The sequence below is a fragment of the Scyliorhinus torazame genome, chromosome 20 (genome assembly GCF_047496885.1).
Source record: "Scyliorhinus torazame isolate Kashiwa2021f chromosome 20, sScyTor2.1, whole genome shotgun sequence".
Taxonomy (NCBI): domain Eukaryota; kingdom Metazoa; phylum Chordata; class Chondrichthyes; order Carcharhiniformes; family Scyliorhinidae; genus Scyliorhinus; species Scyliorhinus torazame.
Window position 1 is genome coordinate 32516206 of NC_092726.1, and position 24947 is coordinate 32541152.

A 24947-nucleotide genomic window follows, 5' to 3' on the forward strand; every position below is an offset into this window, starting at 1 on the left:
GCTATAAGGAGGATGGATACAAAGATGTTTCAGTGTGATTTGGCCGAGCTGAGTGGGAAAATTCAGGGAATATGCAGTGTTATGTGGATAAATGTGAGATTGGCGGCAAAAGTAAGAAGACAGAATATCATCTGATTGGTTATAAATTGAGAGAGGGGTTTGTGCAACGAGACCCGGGTGTCTTCTCACACCAGTCGCTGAAGGTAATCCTGCAGGTACAGCAGGTGGAACAGAAGGCAACTGGTTTGCTGGCCATAAAAGTAGAAGAACAGGATGTCATGGTGCAATTATAAAGTGCCTTCGTGAGACCACACCAGGAATATTGTACAGTTTTGGTCACCTTATCTGAGGGGTGATTTGTTTTTGCCATAAAGGGAGTGCAACGAATATTTACCAGATGGATCCCTATAATGGTGGGTCCGACATATGAGGAAATAGTGAGTCCTTCACGATAATTTACGCTTGAGTTCAGAAGAATGCAGAGCGTTTGTGGCATCTATCTGAAACCTATAAAATGCAATCAGGATTACTTCCTTCACTTGGATATGATATTGTGTAATTTGCTACTACAAAAAGTAATTGAGCCCAAAACACATATGATGATTTCCAGAACGAATTAGAAGGGCCGAATGACCCACTCCTGCTCCTACGTTCCATATTTCTATGTCTCTCTATGTTCCTCTGTATAGTTGTCCTGAAAAGTTTGTGCAGTTTCTTCGCCTGATCTCCCAAAGTTGAATGTTCTTCCAAAGTGGAGTCATGTATCAATTCCAGGACATTGTCACAATGATGGTGAAGTTATTGATACCTCGCCTCTGATTGGTTGAAATATTATGTGTCGTGATGACTTTATGATGACTCCACCACAAACAACTGATCCATTAACCAATCACTTTCTGTTTAGCAGATTCTGCAACGATTAACACTCTCAACCAGATTGAATATTACAGCAGTCACAGTTTGGGTGACACTGATCCTGGATCCGCATATCCTGAAGATGAATGCTCAAATATGCAGGGTATGTAGAAATTTACTTTCCACCATCTCGTTTCAGATCTTCACTCTGTAATATCTGAAATACCAAAACAGATCAACTATTAAATGAGAGATTCAAGGATCTCAGGTCTTGCACAATGATTTCAGTAACCGAAACATCTAAACTGCTTGAGTCTGAAACAACGTCTTATCATTTCTCCCAATAAAATAAATTAATTAAAAATAAACGTTTCCTTGTGATTCTACACAAGCCTATGGAGGCTGTGAAATGTTTGCAGGTTGGTGGGATGTACATTTTCTGGGAACAGTATGAATTTAAACTAAAATTGAAAATACTGCCGCACAAGCTGGCCCAATAATTCTCTCCACTCAAACTCAATGACATCATACCGTAATCGATCTACTTTCCTGCCCCGGTATTACTTGGGAGAGAATGATTAAAGTATATCATTCTAACTGTCCTTTGGACGTAAGTAACTTCAACTGCAAACACCTGTGCCTCTCAGCTCCTGTTTCTGCCGACTATGACGATGCTGAGACTGAAACCATTGACGCCCAGAGTGGACACATGCTGCAGGATCCTGGGTCTGATGATCGCATTACATTGGGAAAGTTCAGCGGTGATATCCACACTCTGGGTAAGATAATCCTTTGATTCTTCTGTTTCTTTGAGAATCGCTCGCTTCCGTCGATGATTTTCTCCAGCTCCGCTGAGATAGGCTCTAGGATGAACGATGAGCCCAATGGACGACCTGCAGATTTTGCTACATCTGGGGCAGCTTGATGGGCTGGGAAAACAGGTTGTTTAACAGGAGGATCATCAACTTTTCACAACTCAAGTTCGGCTTTGCGCATTTCCACGAAGTCTCTTGATGTGCTTCATGCCATTGGGGGTGACCCTTCTACATTATTGGGCTTTCAAATTCCAGGTCCTTCCATTGGTCATCGCGCATGTTTCAATTTGCTTGGATGTTTGATGACACCCCTGTACTTTTCCACGTCCCTCTTGCTGTCTTCTGTTGCGACTGCGTTCCCAATAGATTATCAGCTCTGGTTATTCCCTCAGTCACCAACCTTCTTGTGAGGAATTGACTCTCTCTGGATTGAAGTTATTCTAATCGATCATGGAACAAAGTGGGATTTGCAATTGTTCATGTCGCAAATGCAAATAATTTAAAGAAAACATCTAACTTTCAGCCCAATGTTTAACTGAAGTATGCTCATCCCCACAGTGTACAACAGTCATATCCTCATTGACCCAGCGTTATCGGTTCCTTCCACACCTTCTCACAATACCAATGTTATCTGTGTCACAGGCCGGGGGGTTCTACCATCATTGGGCAGTGACCGTTTACATCTAAAGTTTACAAATCTGCATTGCACTGTTAAACGGTGATGGTTAGTTCCATTTCCCTCTGTATGTGGCGCGCTGCTGGGGCGTTCCGTGTCCCGTATAATTTTGGGTCTCCTGGACTATTCCCACGGTTCACTGAGTGAGAGTTTATGAGAGAAAAAACGGAGAATGTTTTTGATAGAATTTTAAAAAGCCAGTTGCACTTGAAATGTTACGAAAGAGAAAACATGTAGATGTGATTTCTTTCGATGATCTCTTCTTTCTTTTCACCCATCTCAGATAATAGTCAACTCCACATCCCTGAGGTGACGTCCACAGATATATGATTCTACATTAAATCTGATGGAAGACATCAGAACTTTTCCAAAATGTCATCGCTTTGATTATGCTTTGCTGCCCGATATCAATATTGTATTTGACTGAATGAGAGATTACTTCCTGTTGTGTTTCTTAGAATCACATTTCTCTCCTTATTTTGTGTGAAAGAATCTGCATTCTGTCTCTTTAGGAATGAAAAACAAAATAGAATGTATATCCAGTATTGCACTGCCCATGTTAAAGCTGTGTTAAATCGCAGTGCATTGTGGAACCGAACCGGCATTATAATTAAATAACTGATGCTGTTTCATGTCAGGTGTATTGGAAGACCATTTGGTAAAATCCCTCACTCTTGCACCATTACATTAAGATTAGGAGTGATAAATGCATTATTTCTCTGTTTTATCTCCAGTTATTGATGATGTGGAGATGCCGGCGTTGGACTGGGGTGAGCACAGTAAGACGTCTTACAACACCAGATAAAAGTCCAACAGATTTGTTTCGAATTACTAGCTTTCGGACCTCAGCTCCTTTCTCAGGTGAAGGAGCTGCACTCCGAAAGCTAGTAATTCGAAACAAATCTCTTGGACTTTAACCTGGTGTTGTTAGACATCTTACTGCCCAGTTATTGAGCCCGTACATCATGTATTCGAGGAACAGCGATCACTGCATTCTCCCAGCAGCAAAGTCCCACACATTCATTCCAGCACTGCCCCTGACAATCGGGTCCTGAAGGCTGTAATCAGAATTTAACGTAGTTTTCTCACTTCAATTCCCCAATTTGTATATTCATTTCCATTAGTGTTGCCCCACTCAAGAGATCATCGGCAGTATCACCCAGTATCACCCAGTGCTGGAGAGAATTCTTCGAGACAGGATCTGCTCACATTTGATTATCATAGAATTTACAGTGCAGAAGGAGGCCATGCGAATCATCGAGTCTGCACCGGCTCTTGGAAAGAGCACCCTACCCAAGGTCAACACCTCCACCCTATCCCCATAACCCAGTAACCCCACCCAACACTAAGGGCAATTTTGGACACTAAGGGCAATTTATCATGGCCAATCCACCTAACCTGCACATCTTTGGACTGTGGGAGCAAACCAGAGCACCCGGAGGAAACCCGCGCACACACGGGGAGGATGTGCAGACTCCGCACAGACAGTGACCCAAGCCGGAATCGAACCTGGGACCCTGGAACTGTGAAGCAATTGTGCTGTCCACAATGCCACCGTGCTGCCCATTTGGAAGCAAATGGACGTGTTAGTGAGAGGCAGCATGGTTTTGTGAAGGAGAGGTCGTGTCTCACTAAATTGATAGAGTTTTTCAAGGAGGTCACAAAGATGATTGGTGAAGGTAGGGCAGTGGATGTTGTCTATATGGACTTCAGTAAGGCCTTTGACAAGGTCCCTCATGGCAGACTAGTACAAAAGGTGAAGTCACACGGGTGAGCTGGCAAGGTGGATATAGAACTGGCTAGGTCATAGAAGGCAGAGAATAGCAATGGAAGGATGCTTTTCTAATTGCAGGGCTGTGACTAGTGGTGTTCCGCAGGGATCAGTGCTGGGACCTTTGCTGTTTGCAGGAAATGATTTGGAGGAAAATGTAACTGGTCAGATTAGTACGTTTGCAGACGACACAAAGGTTTGTGGAATTGCGGATAGCGATGAGGACTGTCAGAGGATACAGCAGGATTTAGATTGTTTGGAGATTGGGCGGAGAGATGGCAGATGGAGTTTATTCCGGACAAATGTGAGGTCAGGCATTTTGGAAGGTCTAATGCAGGTAGTGAATATACAGTGATAGGTAGAACCCTCAAGAGTATTGAAAGTCAGAGAGATCTAGGTGTACAGGTACACAGGTCACTGAAAGGGGCAACACAGGCGAAGAAGGTAGTCAAGAAGGCATACGGCATGCTTGCCTTCATTGGCCGAGGCATTGAGTAAAAGAATTGGCAAGTCATGTTGCAGCTGTATAGAACCTTAGTTAGGCCACACTTGGAGTATAGTGTCCAATTCTGGTCGCCACACTACCAGAAGGGTGTGGAGGCTTTAGAGGGGGTGCAGAAGAGATTTACCAGAATGTTGCCTGCTATGGAGGGCATTAGCTATGAGGAGGGTCAAAGACATAGTGGCTAGTCAGAGGCTTTTTCCCAGGGTAGAGGGGTCAATTACTAGGGGGCATAGGTTTAAGGTGCGAGGGGCAAGGTACAGAGTAGATGTACGAGGCATGTTTTTTACGCAGAGGGTAGTGGGTGCCTGGAACTCGCTGCCGGAGGAGGTGATATTTAAGGGGCATCTTGACAAATACGTGAATAGGATGGGAATATATGGATACGGACCCAGAAAGTGTAGAAGATTGTAGTTTAGCCGGGCAGGATGGTCGGCACGGGATTGGGTGGCCAAAGGGTCTGTTCCTGTGCTGTACGTGTCTTTATTCTTTTTCCTTATAAACAGTGCCCTAAAGTAAACGAAAGGCATTTGAACAGGGCCCTCCAGTAAATCATTACATTTAAACCGTGTCCTCCAGCAAACAAAATGTATTTAAACAGTACCCGACATAAATCAAGTGCATTTAAACAGTGCACCTACAGTGAATCAAATGTATTTAAACAGTGCCCTACAGTAACTCAAATGTATTTATACCGTACCCTAAAGTAAATCAATCACATTTAAACAGTTCCCGACAGTAAACCAAATGTATTTAAACAGTGCTGTATATTAAATCAAATGCATTTAAACAGTGCGCTACAGTAAATCAAATGTATTTCAACGGTGCCCGACACGAAAGCAAATGCATTTAAACAGTGCCCTACAGTAAATAAAATGCATTTAAAGTGCCCTACTGAAAATCAAATGCATTTAAACAGCGTCCAACAGTAAACTAAAGACAGTTAAACAGTGCCTGTCACTAAATCTAATGCATTTAAACAGTACCCTACAGTAAATAAAATGCTGTTAAAGTACCCTACAGAAAATCAAATGCATTTAAACAGCGTCCAACAGTAAACTAAAGGCAGTTAAACAGTGCCCGTCACTAAATCTAATGTATTTAAACAGTGTCCTATAGGAAATCAAGTGCATTTAAACAGTGCCCAAATGGAAACCAAATGAATTTGAACAATGCGCTACATTAAAGAAAATGCTTTTAAACAGTGCTCGACAGTAAATCAAAGGCATTTAAACAGTGCGCTACAGAAAATCAAATGCTTTAAAATAGTGCGCTACAGTGAACCAAATGCCTTTAAACAGTGCCTGACAGTAAACAAATCGCATTAACAGCGCATTACAGGAATTCAAATGTACTTAAAGAGGGTCCTGAAGTAAATTAAATGCATTTAAACAGTGCTCTACTGTAAATTAAATTTATTTAAACAGTGCCCTCCAGTAAATCAAACGTATTTAAACAGTGTCCTACAGCAAATCAGATGCATTTAAACAGTGCCCTACCGTAACCCAAATGCATTTAAACAGTGCCCTACGTTAAGTCAAATGCATTTAAACAGAACCCTGCAGTAAAGAAAATGCATTTAAACAGTGTCCTGCAGTAACTCAAATGCATTTAAACAGTGTCCTACTGTAAATAAAATGCACTGAAGCAGTGCCCTACAGTAAATCAAATGCATTTAAACAGTGCCCTACCGTAACCCAAATGCGTTTGAACAGTGATCTACGTCAAATCAAATGCATTTAAACTGGACCCTCCAGTAAATAAAATGTATTTAAACAGTGCCCGACAGTAAATCAAAGATAGTTAAACAGGGCCCTGCAGAAAATCAAATGCATTTGAACAGTGCCCCCGAGTAAATCCAATGTATTTAAACAGTGTCCTACAGTAAGTCAAACACATTTAAACAGTGTCCTACAGTAAGTCAAACACATTTAAACAGTACCCTACAGTAAATCAAGGGCTTTTAAATAGTGCCCGACAAAAACCAAATGCCCTTGAAGTGTCTTCCAGTAAATCAAACAAATTTAAACAGTGAAATAAAATGAAAATCGCTTATTGTCATACGTAGGCTTCAAAGGAAGTTACTGTGAAAAGCCCCTCGTCGCCACATTCCAATGCCTGTTCAGGGAGTCGTTACGGGAAATACGGAAAACAGTGCCCTGAAGTAAACCAAATGCATTCAACAGTGCACAACAAAAAATCAAATGTATTTAAACAGTGCCCTGCAGTCAATCAAATGCAGTTAAACAGCGCCTCAGAGTAAATAAATGCATTTCAACAGTGGCCTACAATAAACCAAATACGTTTATCCAGTGCACTACAGTAAATCAAATGCATTTAAACAGTGCCCTACAGTAAATCAAAAGCATTTAAACAGTGCCCTACAGTCAACCAAATACATTTATACAGTGCACCACAGTAAATCAAATGTATTAAAAAAGTGCCCGACACTAAAGCAAATGCATTTAATCAGGGCCCTACAGCAAGCCAAACATATTTAACCAGTGCCCTAATGTAAAATCACTTGGATTTAAACAGTGCCCTGAAGTAAATCAAATGCATTTAATAAGTGCCCTATAGCAACTCATATACATTTAAACAGTGCCCGACAGTTAACTGAGGCAGTTAAACAGTGCCCGTCACTAAATCTAATGTATTTAAACAGTGTCCTACAGGAAATGAAGTGCATTTAAACAGTGCCCAATTGGAAACCAAATGCCTTTAAACAGTGCCTTACAGTAAACAAATAGCATTAACAGCGCATTACAGGAATTCAAATGTACTTAAAGAGGGTCCTAGAGTAAATTAAATGCATTTAAACAGTGCTCGACTCTAAATCAAATGTCTTGAAACAGTTCTCTACTGTAAATCAAATTTATTTAAACAGTGCCCTCCAGTAAATCAAACGTATTTAAACAGTGTCCTACAGCAAATCAGATGCGTTTAAACAGTGCCCTACCGTAACCCAAATGCATTTAAACAGTGCCCTACGTTAAGTCAAATGAATTTAACCAGAACCCTACAGTAAAGAAAATGCATTTAAACAGTGTCCTGCAGTAACTCAAATGCATTTAAACAGTGTCCTACTGTAAATAAAATGCACTGAAGCAGTGCCCTACAGTAAATCAAATGCATTTAAACAGTGTCCTACTGTAAATAAAATGCACTGAAGCAGTGCCCTACAGAAAATCAAATGCATTTGAACAGTGCCCCCGAGTAAATCCAATGTATTGAAACAGTGTCCTACAGTAAGTCAAACACATTTAAACAGTGTCCTACAGTAAGTCAAATGGTTTTAAATAGTGCCCGGCAAAAACCAAATGCCCTTGAAGTGTCTTACAGTAAATCAGACAAATTTAAACAGTGAAATGAAATGAAAATCGCTTATTGTCATAAGTAGGCTTCAAAGGAAGTTACTGTGAAAAGCCCCTCGTCGCCACATTCCGATGCCTGTTCGGGGAGTCGGTACGGGAAATACGGAAAACAGTGCCCTGAAGTAAACCAAATGCATTCAACAGTGCACAACAAAAAATCAAATGTATTTAAACAGTGCCCTAAGATAAACCAAATGCATTTAAACAGTGCCCTACAGTAAGTCAAATGCATTTAAACAGCGCCATGCAGAAAATCAAATGTATTTAAACAGTGCCCTGCGGAAAGTCAAATACATTTAAACAGCGCCCTATAGCAAATAAAATGCATTTAAACAGTGACCTACAGTATATCAATCGCATTTACAAAGTGCCCTCCAGTAAACCAAATGCTCTTAAATAGTGCCCTACAGTTTTTCAATCGCATATAAACCGTGCCTCAAAGTAAATAAATCACATTTAAACAGTTCCATGCAGTGAACCAATTGTTTTTAAACAGTGTTTTATAGTAAATCAAATGCATTTACAGTGCCCTGCAGTAAACCAAATGCATTTCAACTGTGCCCCACAGTAAATTAAATGTGCTTAAACAGTGCCATGCACAACACAAATGCAGTTGAACAGTGGCCCACACTCAATCAAATGCATTTAGAAAGTGCCCTGCAGTCAATCAAATGCAGTTAAACAGCGCCTCAGTGGAAATAAATGCATTTCAACAGTGGCCTACAATAAACCAAATACGTTTATCCAGTGCACTACAGTAAATCAAATGCATTTAAACAGTGCCCTACAGTCAACCAAATACATTTATACAGTGCACCACAGTAAATCAAATGTATTAAAAAAGTGCCCGACACTAAAGCAAATGCATTTAATCAGGGCCCTACAGCAAGCCAAACGTATTTAACCAGTGCCCTAATGTAAAATCACTTGGATTTAAACAGTGCCCTGAAGTAAATCAAATGCATTTAAAAAGTGCCCTACAGTAAATCATATACATTTAAACAGTGCCCGACAGTTAACTGAGGCAGTTAAACAGTGCCCGTCACTAAATCTAATGTATTTAAACAGTGTCCTACAGGAAATGAAGTGCATTTAAACAGTGCCCAATTGGAAATCAAATGCCTTTAAACAGTGCCTGACAGTAAACAAATAGCATTAACAGCGCATTACAGGAATTCAAATGTACTTAAAGAGGGTCCTAGAGTAAATTAAATGCATTTAAACAGTGCTCGACTCTAAATCAAATGTCTTGAAACAGTGCTCTACTGTAAATCAGATTTATTTAAACAGTGTCCTGCAGCAAATCAGATGCATTTAAACAGTGCCCTACCGTAACCCAAATGCATTTAAACAGTGCCCTACGTTAAGTCAAATGCATTTAAACAGAACCCTACAGTAAATAAAAAGCATTTAAACAGTGTCCTGCAGTAACTCAAATGCATTGAAACAGTGTCCTACAGTAACTCAAATGCATTCAAACAGTGCCCTACCGTAACCCAAATGCGTTTGAACAGTGATCTACGTACCCTCCAGTAAATAAAATGTATTTAAACAGTGTCCGACAGTAAATCAAAGATAGTTAAACAGGGCCCTGCAGAAAATCAAATGCATTTAAACAGTGCCCCCGAGTAAATTCAATGTATTTAAACATTGTCCTACAGTAAGTCAAACACATTTAAACGGTGCCCTGCAGTAAATTAAATGCATTTAAACAGTGCCCTATAGTAAATCAAATGCTTTTAAACAGTGCCCTAGAGTAAATCAAACGCATTTAAACAGTGCCCTACAGTAAATCAAATGCGTTTAAACAGAGCCCTGCAGTAAATCAAATGCATTTAAACAGTGCCCTACAGTAAATAAAATGCTTTTAAACAGTGCCCTACAGAAAATCAAACGCATTTAAACAGTGTCCTACAGTAAATAAAAACACATTTAAACAGTGCCCTACAGTAAATCAAATGCTTTTAAACAGTGCCCTACAGTAAACCAAAAGCATTTAAACAGTGCCCTACAGTAAATCAAATGCATTTAAACAGTGTCCTACAGTAAATCAAACGCATTTAAACAGTGCCCTGCAGAAAATCAAATGCATTTAAACAGTGCCCTCCAGTAAATCAAATGCTTTTAAACAGTGGCCTAGAGTAAATCAAACGCATTTAAACAGTGCCCTGCAGTAAATCAAACGCATTTAAACAGTGCCCTACAGTAAATCAAATGCTTTTAAACAGTGTCCTACAGTAAATCAAACGCATTTAAACAGTGCCCTGCAGGAAATCAAATGCTTTTAAACAGTGTCCTACAGTAAATCAAACGCATTTAAACAGTGCCCTCCGGTAAATCAAATGCATTTAAACAGTGCCCGACAGTAAATCAAATGTATTTAAACAGTGTCCTGCAGTAAATCAAATGCATTTAAACAGATTGCTGCAGTAAATCAAATGCATTTAAACAGTGCCCTACAGTAAATCAAATGCATTTAAACAGTGTCCTGCAGTAAATCAAATGATTTTAAACAGTGTCCTACAGTAAATCAAATGCATTTAAACAGTGCCCTGCAGTAAATCAAATGCTTTTAAACAGTGTCCTCCAGTAAATCAAACGCATTTAAACAGTGCCCTCCGGTAAATCAAATGCATTTAAACAGTGCCCGACAGTAAATCAAATGTATTTAAACAGTGCCCTGCAGTAAATCAAATGCATTTAAACAGATTGCTGCAGTAAATCAAATGCATTTAAACAGAGCCCTACAGTAAATCAAATGCTTTTAAACAGTGTCCTACAGTAAATCAATCGCATTTAAACAGTGTCCTGCAGTAAATCAAATGCTTTTAAACAGTGTCCTACAGTAAATCAAATGCATTTAAACAGTGCCCTGCAGTAAATCAAATGCTTTTAAACAGTGTCCTACAGTAAATCAAATGCATTTAAACAGGGCCCTGCAGTAAATCAAACGCGTTTAAACAGTGTCCTGCAGTAAATCAAACGCATTTAAACAGTGCCCTGCAGTAAATCAAATGCTTTTAAACAGTGTCCTACAGTAAATCAAATGTATTTAAACAGTGCCCTGCAGTAAATCAAATGCATTTAAACAGTGCCCTACAGTAAATCAAATGCATTTAAACAGTGCCCTGCAGTAAATCAAATGTATTTAAACAGTGCCCTGCAGTAAATCAAATGCATTTAAACAGTGCCCTACAGTAAATCAAATGCATTTAAACAGTGCCCTACAGTAAATCAAATGCATTTAAACAGTGCCCTGCAGTAAATCAAATGCATTTAAACAGTGCCCTACAGTAAATCAAATGCTTTTAAACAGTGTCCTACAGTAAATAATACGCATTTAAACAGTGCCCTGCAGGAAATCAAATGCTTTTAAACAGTGTCCTACAGTAAATCAAATGCATTTAAACAGTGCCCTACAGTAAATCAAATGCATTTAAACAGTGCCCTGCAGTAAATCAAATGCATTTAAACAGTGCCCTACAGTAAATCAAATGCTTTTAAACAGTGTCCTACAGTAAATCAAACGCATTTAAACAGTGCCCTACAGTAAATCAAACGCATTTAAACAGTGCCCTCCGGTAAATCAAATGCATTTAAACAGTGCCCGACAGTAAATCAAATGTATTTAAACAGTGCCCTGCAGTAAATCAAATGCATTCAAATAGTGTCCTGCAGTAAATCAAATGCATTTAAACAGTGCCCTGCAGTAAATCAAACGCATTTAAACAGTGCCCTGCAGTAAATCAAATGCATTTAAACAGTGCCCTACAGTAAATCAAACGCATTTAAACAGTGCCCTACAGTAAATCAAATGCATTTAAACAGTGCCCGACAGTAAATCAAATGTATTTAAGCAGTGCCCTGCAGTAAATCAAACACATTTCAACAGTGCCCTACAGTAAATCAAATGCATTTAAACAGTGCCCTACGGTAAATCAAATGCTTTTAAATAGTGCCCGACAAAAACCAAATGCCTTTGAAGTGCATTACAGTAAATCAGACAAATTTAAACAGTGAAATGAAATGAAAATCGCTTATTGTCATAAGTAGGCTTCAAAGGAAGTTACTGTGAAATGCCCCTCGTCGCCACATTCCGATGCCTGTTCGGGGAGTCGGTACGGGAAATACGGGAAACAGTGCCCTGAAGTAAACCAAATGCATTTCAACAGTGCACAACAAAACATGTAATGTATTTAAACAGTGCCCGACAGAAAATCCAATGTATTTAAACAGTGCCCTACAGTAAATCAAATGCATTTAAACAGTGCCCTACAGTAAACCAAATGCATTTAAACAGCGCGCCAGAGTAAATAAAATGCATGAAAACAGCGGCCTACAATAAACCAAATACGTTTATCCAGTGCACTACAGTAAATCAAATGCATTTATACAGTGCACCACAGTAAATCAAATGTATTTAAAAAGTGCCCGACACTAAAGCAAATGCATTTAAACTGTGCTCTGAAGAAAATCAAATGTATTTAATCAGTGCCCTACAGCAAACCAAACGTATTTAACCAGTGCCCTGATGCAAAATCACTTGGAATTAAACAGTGCCCTGCAGAAAATCAAATGCATTTAAACAGTGCCCTACAGTAAATCAAATGCTTTTAAACAGTGGCCTACAGTAAATCAAACGCATTTAAACAGTGCCCTGCAGTAAATCAAACGCATTTAAACAGTGCCCTGCAGTAAATCAAATGCATTTATACAGTGCCCTACAGTAAATCAAATGCATTTAAACAGTGCCCTACAGTAAATCAAACGCATTTAAACAGTGCCCTCCGGTAAATCAAATGCATTTAAACAGTGCCCGACAGTAAATCAAATGTATTTAAACAGTGCCCTGCAGTAAATCAAATGCATTCAAATAGTGTCCTGCAGTAAATCAAATGCATTTAAACAGTGCCCTGCAGTAAATCAAACGCATTTAAACAGTGCCCTGCAGTAAATCAAATGCATTTAAACAGTGCCCTACAGTAAATCAAACGCATTTAAACAGTGCCCTACAGTAAATCAAATGCATTTAAACAGTGCCCGACAGTAAATCAAATGTATTTAAGCAGTGCCCTGCAGTAAATCAAACACATTTCAACAGTGCCCTACAGTAAATCAAATGCATTTAAACAGTGCCCTACGGTAAATCAAATGCTTTTAAATAGTGCCCGACAAAAACCAAATGCCTTTGAAGTGCATTACAGTAAATCAGACAAATTTAAACAGTGAAATGAAATGAAAATCGCTTATTGTCATAAGTAGGCTTCAAAGGAAGTTACTGTGAAATGCCCCTCGTCGCCACATTCCGATGCCTGTTCGGGGAGTCGGTACGGGAAATACGGGAAACAGTGCCCTGAAGTAAACCAAATGCATTTCAACAGTGCACAACAAAACATGTAATGTATTTAAACAGTGCCCGACAGAAAATCCAATGTATTTAAACAGTGCCCTACAGTAAATCAAATGCATTTAAACAGTGCCCTACAGTAAACCAAATGCATTTAAACAGCGCGCCAGAGTAAATAAAATGCATGAAAACAGCGGCCTACAATAAACCAAATACGTTTATCCAGTGCACTACAGTAAATCAAATGCATTTATACAGTGCACCACAGTAAATCAAATGTATTTAAAAAGTGCCCGACACTAAAGCAAATGCATTTAAACTGTGCTCTGAAGAAAATCAAATGCATTTAATCAGTGCCCTACAGCAAACCAAACGTATTTAACCAGTGCCCTGATGCAAAATCACTTGGAATTAAACAGTGCCCTGCAGAAAATCAAATGCATTTAAACAGTGCCCTACAGTAAATCAAATGCTTTTAAACAGTGGCCTACAGTAAATCAAACGCATTTAAACAGTGCCCTGCAGTAAATCAAACGCATTTAAACAGTGCCCTGCAGTAAATCAAATGCATTTAAACAGTGCCCTACAGTAAATCAAATGCATTTAAACAGTGCCCGACAGTAAATCAAATGTATTTAAACAGTGCCCTGCAGTAAATCAAACACATTTCAACAGTGCCCTACAGTAAATCAAATGCATTTAAACAGTGCCCTACGGTAAATAAAATGCTTTTAAATAGTGCCCAACAAAAACCAAATGCCTTTGAAGTGCATTACAGTAAATCAGACAAATTTAAACAGTGAAATGAAATGAAAATCGCTTATTGTCATAAGTAGGCTTCAAAGGAAGTTACTGTGAAATGCCCCTCGTCGCCACATTCCGATGCCTGTTCGGGGAGTCGGTACGGGAAATACGGGAAACAGTGCCCTGAAGTAAACCAAATGCATTTCAACAGTGCACAACAAAAAATGTAATGTATTTAAACAGTGCCCGACAGAAAATCCAATGTATTTAAACAGTGCCCTACAGTAAATCAAATGCATTTAAACAGTGCCCTACAGTAAACCAAATGCATTAAACCGCGCGCCAGAGTAAATAAAATGCATGAAAACAGCGGCCTACAATAAACCAAATACGTTTATCCAGTGCACTGCAGTAAATCAAATGCATTTATACAGTGCACCACAGTAAATCAAATGTATTTAAAAAGTGCCCGACACTAAAGCAAATGCATTTAAACTGTGCTCTGAAGAAAATCAAATGCATTTAATCAGTGCCCTACAGCAAACCAAACGTATTTAACCAGTGCGCTGATGCAAAATCACTTGGAATTGAACAGTGCCCTGCAGTAAATCAAATGCATTTAAACAGTGCCCTACAGTAAATCAAATGCATTTAAACAGTGCCCTACAGTAAATCAAATACATTTAAACAGTGCCCGACAGTTAAATGAAGGTAATTAAACAGTGCCCGACATTAAATCAAATGTATTTAAACAGTGTACTACAGTAAATCAAAGGCACTTAAACAGTACTTTACAGTAAACCAAAGGCATTTAATCAGTGCCCTACTGTACATCAATCGCATTTAAACAGTGTCCTACAATAAACCAAATGCACTTAAATAGTGCCTACAGTACATCAATCTTATTTGTTCTGGGCCAGGGTTTAGAGATTCCCAAAGTGTATCATGAAGTTCACCTCACGCCCCTGACCCAGAACTTTTAATAGACTGTGGTATGGGGAGCACACGGCCCACTCTACAGGAGTGGTACAGCAGAAATGGAAAATATATTTTAAATAACAAATCGATGTTTATTCTATGAATTTAAGTTAACCTTTTTAAAACATACAGTGAACTTCTTAGCAACCATTAATTCAACTACAACCCCCAAAGAATACAACACTAAGTAATGCTTACGCTGTCCTTTTAACATCCAGAAGACTTACAAAAAACAGAACCTTTAACAGAAGCACATCTGGTTAACGTCACTCCTGAAAACTTTTATAATTCTGACTTCACCAAATGATCAAGAGATAGACGCTTCATGGCAGAGAGATCAAGAGTACACCTGCTCTGTCTGGCTTCTGCTCCAACACTGAAACTAAAACACACCCTGCAGCAAACAGCCTAAAACGAAAGTAAAAAGCTGCCAGACATCCCAGCTCCACCCATACTCTGACATCACTGATAAACACCCGTTTCTTAAAGGTTCATTTCTTAAACACCCATTTCTTAAAGGTACTTTCACATGACACCTCCGCCCAAGAAAAAATATAAACCATCAACTTCAAGATGGTTTCATTTTTCACCTTGTCACTATCCTTTAAGAAATGCACGAAGTAAACACACTTTTGCGTTTCTAAAAACAACACACGCAAACAGGGATAATAATATAGTCCATTTGTGTTCTTCTTCCTTCAACTGAAGCCCTTCTCGATTGACAGTCACTTTCAACATGAAATTTTACTTAAATGTTTAATGAAATTCACTCATGCCAAGAAATCGCATTATTTCCCTACGTTTGAGGGTATCGGAAACTTCGCAATGAAAGTGACTTGGGTTTTTCCAAATTCACTTTTGGCTAGGTTTATCACCAAACCCGCCTCCTGAAGTCGATCGAATAATTCCATCAGACGTTTCAACTGTTCTTTCCATGTCTGGCTGAAAACTATCAGATCGTCGATGTATACCACACGATTGGGTAATCCTGAAACAACTTTGTTAGTTAACCATTTAAGCGTGGTTCGGCGTTTTTCATGCCAAATGGCATAACTTTGAATTGTTATATACCATCTGGAGTCACAAAAGCTGAAATCTCCTTCGCCCTTTCGGATAAAGGTACCTGCCAGCAACCCTTAAGTAAATCCAGTTTGGAAATAAAAGCTGATTGTCCCACTTTCTCAATGCAATTCTTCAAACGTGGGATAGGGTAAGAGCCCGTTCTTGTAACTGCATTAACCTTTCTATTGTCTACACACAACTGTTGGGTACCGTCTGGTATTGGTATCATCACTATGGGCGAGCTCCATTGGCTGCAACCCACTTCAATTATGCCATTTTAAAGCATAATCACCATCTCTTTGTTAACCTGTGCCAATTTTAAAGGATTAAGTCTACATGGATGTCGTTTGATTGGAACAGCATTTCCCACATCTACATCATGTATAGCCATTTTAGTACTTCCCAATTTATGTCCACAAACTTGCCCATGTGATAACTTTCAGGTCAGTCCGTTTTTCCTCTGGAAGGTAACTCTACAATTTATCCCAATTTTTAAGAACATCCCCGTTTTCCAATTTAATTTGAGGTGTGTCAAATTCACAGTCATCTGGATTTGGTTGGTCATTTTGAGTTAGAATCATTAAAACCTTTTTCTCTCCTTCCCTTTCCAAGCACCTTTTAAGCATATTCACATGACACACTCGGTGAGTCTTCCTTTTATCTGGTGTTGTTACCACGTAATTCATTTCACTTAATTTCCTTTCAATCTGATATGGTCCACAAAGCCTAGCTTTTAAAAGTTCACCTCCCACTTGGAACAATACTAAAGCTTGATCTCCACAGGCGAAACAACAAACTTTGGATTTCTTGTCCGCTACCCGTTTCATCGCATTTTGTGCAACTTTTAAATGTTGTCTAGCCAATTGACCTGCTCTATTTAATAGTTCCCTAAAATTTGCCACGTAATCCAATAATGTAATTTCTGATTACTCACGCACCAATTTTTCCTTACTCAATTTAAGTGACCCTCGTACCTCATGACGAAAGGTTAGTTCAAAAGACTAAATTTGGTTGACTCAGTAGGTGCATCCATAATTGCAAACAGTACGAATGGAATTTCTTTATCACAATCCTCTCAATTATCGTGACACTAAGCCCTCAACACTGTCTTTAATTTCTGACATTTACCTTTCTAATACTCCCTGCGATTCTGGGTGGTACGCAGTTGATTTAAATTGTTTTATTCCGAAACTATCCATAACTTCTTTGAATAATCAGGAGGTAAAATTTGACCCTTGATCCGGTTGTATTTCTGTGGGTCGTCTATTGCTAGTAAATAATTCAAGTAATTCCTCCAGAATCTTTTTAGCTGTAATATTACTGGATGGCCTCCGGAAACCTAGTAGACACCTCCATTATCGCCAAAAGATATTGATTCCAACATTTTGTTTTAGGAAGTTGTCCTACACAATCAATTAGGACCCTTGGAAAAGGTTCCTCAAATGCTGCAACGGGTATTAAGGGCGCTGCTTTTATCACTGCTTGAGGTTTCCCTATCATTTGACATGTGTGACATGACTGACAACATTTAATTACATCTTTCTGGCGTACAGGCCAATAAAATTGTTTTTGTATTTTAGCTTAAGTTTTCCTTATTCCCAAATGACCTCCCACTGGAACCTCATGTGAAACTCGCAACACCTCCTTTCCATACCCAACGGCAATACTACTTGATGAACTTCTGCCCACTTTTCATCAGCCTGCATATGTAAAGGTCTCCATCTTCTCATCAAGCCATTACTTTTACGGTAATAACACTCTGTTATACACTCTTCCGTGTATGTTTCTGATACATCCGTTTTATTTCTACACCTTTCTGTTGTAACTCTGCCAATTTTCCTGAACTAAAAATATCCGCCTCATCCTCCACCTTTGTCAATCATCTGATCAAAAATCCTTTCTGATAATTGCACTTCAACTTCATCTTCACTCTCTGAATTCCCCTCCTGTCTTAACCTGTGACTTTGCGACCTTGTAACTACAGAATCCGGAAAAATCCTTCAACACTTCAGTTGTCTGATTTTCCACTGGATTATCAACCACCGTGGGCATCAGTCCCACCTGCGATTCAGCTGTATCATTACCAGAGATAAACTGTATTCCTGGACAAGATAGTTTCTCTATTACTCCTACTACCACCTCACGCCTCTTCACTGGACTTTCCAACCTTACCTTATATAATTGAACACTACTCCTCTCACCCTGAATTCCACATATTACCACCTTTTCTGGCAGCATTCTTCCCAAACTACATAACTCCTCATCTCCTACCATTAAAGATTGATTAGCTCCCGTATCTCTTAAAATTGTGACTTCTTGACCTACTCCTCATGATACACATGAGTAACCTTTACCAACACAAGTAAATTCTTTAAAGAGATCTGGCACCATTTGATAAATCACCTCTTGATCAGGTGTACAATCTTTTGCAACTCCTTCGCTTCATTTGGGCTTTCCTTTACCACTTTAACTACCCCCACTGTCTTATCCTGTTTTACCACATCAGCCTTCCCAGCGCTTTTCTTCAAGCACCAACACTGTGACTTTACATGGCCTAGTTTATTACAGTGAAAACATTTGAACCTTTTCATGTCTCTTCCACCCTCCTGGATTTTTACTCTGAGGTACACTTTCCTTATTATATCCCATCACATCACCTTTACTTTTACCACTTGAGTATTTCTCATGTCCCCAGTTTCTATCCCTCACAGGCTGAAACTGATGTCGGAAACCAAGCTTTGATATATGAACTAATTCATAATCATCTGCCATTTTGCTGCTAATCTCGCAATTTTAACCCTCTGTTCATGCACATGAGTGCATACTGCATCAGGAATTCAATGTTAAACTACTCCAAAAGTATAATTTCTCTGAGAGCTTTGTACGTTTGGTCTATTTTCAAATCCCTTATCCACCTATCAAAATTAATTTGTTTGAGCCTTTCAAACTCCATGTATGTATGACCACATTCTTTCTTTAATTTTCTAAACCTTTGTCAGTGAGCTTCGTGCCCGAGTTCATATGCACCTAAGATGGATTTTGTCACCTCCTCATACGTCCCAGATACCTCCTGCGGTAGTGATGCAAACACTTCACTGGCTCTACCTTCCAGCTTTGTTTGAATCAGTAATACCCACATGTCCTGTGGCCATTTTATTTGTTTAGCCACCTTATCAAATTAAATGAAAAAGGCTTCTACTTCCTTCTCGTCAAACCTTGGCAATGCTTGGACATATTAAAAAAAAATTCCACCAAGCCTTCAACTTTGACGCTCTTTCTCACTATCCTCATCACTATCATCCAACTGTACGTTTCCCTTTGCATCTACCAATTTTAACTGACTGTCATGTTTCATGGCTATTTTCTGAAGTTCAAACTCTCTCTCTTTACTTGTTCCCCTCATCTGTATCTCCCGTTCTCTTTCTCTTTGTTCTGCTGGGGCTATTCTTCCAATTCTACTTTCTTCTCTCACCTTTTCTATTTCTTCTCTCTCTCTCATTCATTTCCGTCTCTCTCCCTTTCTTATTCCTCTCTATCTCTTTCTTTCTCCCTTTCTTTTTCCTACAGCAAACTAAAGGCATTTAATCAGTGCCCTACAGTAAATCAAATGTACAGAAACAGTGCCCCAGAATAAATCCAAAGTATTTAAACAGTGCACTGCAGTAAATCAAATATAATTAAATAGCGCACAACAGTCCATCAATTGTATTTAAACAGTGCCCTCGAGTCAATTAAATGCATTTCAACAGTGCCCGACTGTAAATCAAATGCATTTAAACAGTGCCCTAAGTTAAATCAAATGCATTTAAACAATGCCCTACAGTAAACCAAACGTTTTTGAACAGTGCTTTATAGTAAATCAAATATAATTAAATAGCGCACAACAGTCCATCAAATGCATTTAAACAGTAAATCAAATGTACAGAAACAGTGCCCCAGAATAAATCCAAAGTATTTAAACAGTGCACTGCAGTAAATCAAATATAATTAAATAGCGCACAACAGTCCATCAATTGTATTTAAACAGTGCCCTCGAGTCAATTAAATGCATTTAAACAGTGCCCTACAGTAAATCAAATGCATTTGAACAGTGGCCTAAAATAAATCAATTATATCTAAACGGCCAAATGTATTTAAACAGTTCTTTATAGTAAATTAAATGCATTTAAACAGTGCCGACAATAAATCAAATGTATTTAAACAGTGCCACGACAGTCAATCAAATGTGTTTAAACACTGCGCAAGAGTAAAACAAATACTTTTAAAAAGTGCACCACAGTAAATTAAATGCATTTAAACAGTGCCCTACAGTAAATCAAATGCATTTAAACAGTGCCCTACAGTAAATCAAATGCATTTAAACAGTGCCCAACAGTAAATCAAATGCATTTTGTTCCCTACAGTAAACTAATTGCATTTATACAGTGCCCGATACTCAAATGCATTTTAACATTGCCCTCCTGTAAATCAAAAGCATTTAAACAGTGTTCTACGTTAAATCAAATGCATTTAAACAGTGCCCTACAGTAAATCAAATGCATTTAAACAGTAACATAGTAAATCAAATGTTTTTAAACAGGCACTACAATAAATCAAATGCATTTAAACAGTATCCCACAATGAACTAAATGCATTTTAAAAATGCCCTGCAGTGAATCAAATGCATTCAAACAGTGCCCTCCAGTATACGAAATGCTTTTAAACAGTTTCTGACAGTTAAATAAATGCATTTAAAGAGTGCCCAACACTCAAATGCATATAAGTAGTGCCCTACAGTAAATTAAATGAATTTAAACAGTGCCCTGTTGTAAACCAAATGCGTTTAAATAGTGCGGTGAAGTAAATGAAATGCATTTAAACTGTGCCCTACAATAAATCAAATGCATTTTAACAGTGCCCATAGTAAATCAATGCATTTAAACAGTGCCCTACAGGAAATCAAATGCATTTATTCAGTGCCCTACAGTAAACCAAATGCATTTAAACAGTGCCCTATAGTCAATCAAATGTATTTAAACAGTGCCCTACAGTCAAACGGACCTTATTTAAACAGAGCCTTACAGTAACACACCAATTAAAAGTGCCCTACTGTAATCGGACTTAAAATGTGCCCGATAATAAATCATGTTTTTAAACATTAAACATGTTTATGTAAAGCGAATTGCTTTGGAGACCTAAAAAACAACTTTCCCGAGGCCAGTATATGCCCTTCCAAAAACTGAACGGGATCCAGCCAAAATAATACTGTTCCATATTTCTATCCAGCATATTAATTCTGCTCCATTTTAATATGCAGCCATATTAAAACGGCTCCATATTAATACTGTTCCATATTAATACTCTTCCACATTAATACTGTTCCATATTAATACTGTTCCATATTCGTGCTGCTTCATTTTAAGACCGTTACAAATGAGTACTGTTCCCTATTAATGTCCAGCATATAAACATTGTTCCATATTAATACTCGCTCAGATTATAACTTTTCCATATTAGTAGTGTTCCATATTAATACTGTTCTATATGATTACCGGTACATATTAATATCCAGCCATGTTAACACTGTTCCATATTAGTACTGTTCCATATTAATATCTGGCCATTTTAATATCCGGCTATATTAACACTGTTCCATAGTAATACAGTTCCATATTAACATCCAGCCACATTCCATATTAATAATAATTATCTTTGTCACAAGTAGTCTTACATTAACACAACAACGAAGTTACTGTGAAAAGCCCTTCGTCGCCACATTCTGGCGCCTGTTCGGGTACACAGAGGGAGAATTCAGAATGTCCAATTCACCTAACAAGCACGTCTTTCGGGCCTTGTGGGAGGAAACCGGAGCAGGAAATGCACGCAGACACCGGGAGAACATGCAGGCTCCGCAAAGAGACTGACCCAAGCTAGGAATCAAATCTGGGACCCTGGAGCTGTGACGATATGGTTCCATATTAATACTGTTCCATATTAGTACTGTTCCATATTAATATTCAGCCATATTAATACTATTCCATATTAATACGGTTCCAAGTTAATATGCAGCCATATTAATCCTGCTCCATATGAATAATGTTCCATATTAATATCCAGCCACATTAATGCTCTTCCATATCAATATGGTTCCATATTAATATGCAGCCAGATTAATACGTTTTTGCTCAATGCCTGCTACCCCGCCCCCCACATGGAGGTTGGACATGGCCCGACTTGCCCAGAATGCTTTGTGCAAGAAAATATCACAGCCACAGATGACTATATTATTAATAACTAGAATGGGGAAGTCCCGCCCTTCACGCTCTGGGAGGCCACGAAGGCTGTGATCAGGGGTGATATCATAGCCAAGAACGCACGTAGAGACAAGGTAGAGAGGGTGGCTAGGCGACAGTTGTGGACTCCATACTGGAGGTAGACAGGCGATACTCTGAGGGCCTGACCAAAGAACTCCTGGCGGAGAGGAAAAAGCTACAAATGGACTTTGATCTGCTCTCCACGAGGGAAGCATTGCAGTAACTCCGCCAGGTACGGGAGACCCTTTACGAACACGGAGATAAAGCCAGCCACTGCTGGTTCGCCAGCTGAGAAAGCAGGCAGCCACGGGGGTAATAGCTCAGATTAGAAGCAGCAGACCGAATCCAGTGGCAGAGCCAAAAAATGTCTACGAGGCATTTGAGACGTTCTACCGGGGGCTATTCACCTACAAGCCCTCAGCTTAGGGATGAAACAGTTCATCGATGGACGGGACACGCCAGTTGTGAGACAGGCTGAAAATGGGACTGGAAGCACCAGTAAAATTGGGAGAAGGATAGCGCAGTGGTGAGCCGTCGTTCCTCATGATCCCGCCCCCCCCAAACATCCCTGTGACGATGGATGTGGCTGTCCTGCAACCCAGTTGTGTGTAGAAGCTGGGATTCGTCTTTCTGGAGCGCAGGAGGTTAGGGGGAATTGAAACAAGTCTTCAACGTCATAAAGATTTTTTTTAATGATAGAAATGGATAGATCCTCTGCCCCCAATTGCTCGACTGCATAAATCCCACCTTAGTTAGTGTCCCAATCCACCGGACTTTCCACAATACCATATCCAGCAATGCTCAGGAAGAATAATTGTTTTCCTATCCAGCCGACTGTTCTATATTGAAGAAGCTGGTGAACTTTAGAAGGACAATTCTGCCTTCCTATCCACACTGCTGTTCACACATCAGTGCACTACGTCGAGATATACTTTGGACTGACTTTTCTGTGTCATTTTTGGCTCTATTGTTCATAAAAACAGATCAAGCTGAGCTGGACGAGATCTGCGTGTTCCCAGTGCACTCTGCTGAACACATCCAGATATCGTCTGGAGTAATATTTCGCTCTTCCGTTCTAACCTGGTGCTCCAACGGACACATGCACCTGCCCTGCAGCCGAACATGTATGTGTTTCATTTCCCAACCACTGTCCACACCCACTGACCCAAGCTGTACTTCAGAAGCCAATCTGCCTGTGCCATTCGCCTTGGATTGTTTCGAAATCCCACGTCAGGCTCGAATGCAGGTTACGATTCTTTATAGAATCATAGAATCCCTACAGAGCGGAAGGCGGGTCATTCGGCGCAACGCGTCTGCACCAGCCCTTAGAAAGAGCAACCTATTTAAGCCCACACCGCCACCCTATCCACATTCCCGCAACCCAAACTAACCTAAAGGGCAATTTAGCACGGCGAATCCACCTGACTTGCACATATTTGGACTGTGGGAGGAAAACAGAGAACCCAGAGGAAACCGTGTCAGAGAAAGTGCAAACTCCACATGGACAGACATCCGAGGCTGGAATTGAACCTGGGTTGCTGGCGCGCTGAGGCAAGCGTGCAAACTACTGTGACACCGGATTGCAGCCTCCTGGACTCTGCACTGCACAGATTCACCGTGTAGGACAATCTCTGGGGTCTCTGACATCCTCTTTTTTGTTTTACAATGAAATACACAGTTCTTAAAATTTAGAGTAGTCAATTATTTTTCCAATTTATGGTGGCTAATCCACCTACCTCTCACATCTTTGAGTTGTGGGGTGAGACTCACGCAGAACCGGGGAGAATGTGCAAACTCCACGCGGCCAGTGACCCGGGGCCGGGGTCGCAATGTGGACTGGGAACTTCAGGTAATTAGGAGAGCAAAAACGGTACATGAAAGGATACAGGCAGGTAAAATGAACGAACGTCCTAAGTAATTTTACCAGCTCATTACGGGTAAAAGGATAACTCGGGAAATAGCCGGAAAACATGGGCTATCGCTTCTCGGCCTTTTGGTTCAGATCAAGTGTAGTATCTGTTCTTATCAGTTTAATATCTTGTATGTCCCCTTCGGGGGACCGAATATTAAATTGATTTTTGGGACACGGAGATGGTTCAGGGGCTTTCTTGCTCCGCTCCAGGCATCAACCTGGTCTTGCAATGTTTCCAGGAATGGTGCCTTCACCCCGCTTTGGGCACAAATAGTGCAAAAGCAGAAAATGGCGCAAAACCTGGCTTCCCCTCTCCTGTCTTGTCCAGTTGTCTCATCCTGACCAATTAAAAAATTTTCAGGCTCCAGAGCATTGCTAGCTTTTCTGCTGCCGGGCGCTTCGCGCACTAATGTCGTGAGCCTATGGGCTCGCGGACTTGCGGCAGCCAGGCTCCGTTTTCAGCTGATATGCCAAACAGATTTCCTGCTGCTTTTTAAAGGCCACTCACCCTCACCCTCGGATGCCGACTTGCCTTCTCCTCACTTCAGTTACCACATCCCTTCATCCTGCACAACGGGGAAGTGTGGCGACAGATTGAACGGCATCCTGATTTGGATG

General features: G+C 39.8%; 1 long non-coding RNA gene and 1 other non-coding gene across 2 annotated transcripts; both read left to right on the top strand.

Moving 5' to 3' along the window:
- Positions 1–910: 910 nt before the first annotated feature.
- Positions 911–2939, top strand: LOC140397041 (uncharacterized). The gene is made up of 3 exons (XR_011936675.1): positions 911–1018; positions 1503–1634; positions 2630–2939. It is a non-coding gene; the product is annotated as an uncharacterized lncRNA (long non-coding RNA).
- Positions 2940–24394: 21455 nt separating this feature from the next.
- On the top strand, positions 24395–24584 carry LOC140397893 (U2 spliceosomal RNA). Its single transcript, XR_011937316.1, has one exon. It is a non-coding gene; the product is annotated as a U2 spliceosomal RNA (small nuclear RNA).
- The last annotated feature ends 363 nt before the right edge of the window (positions 24585–24947 follow it).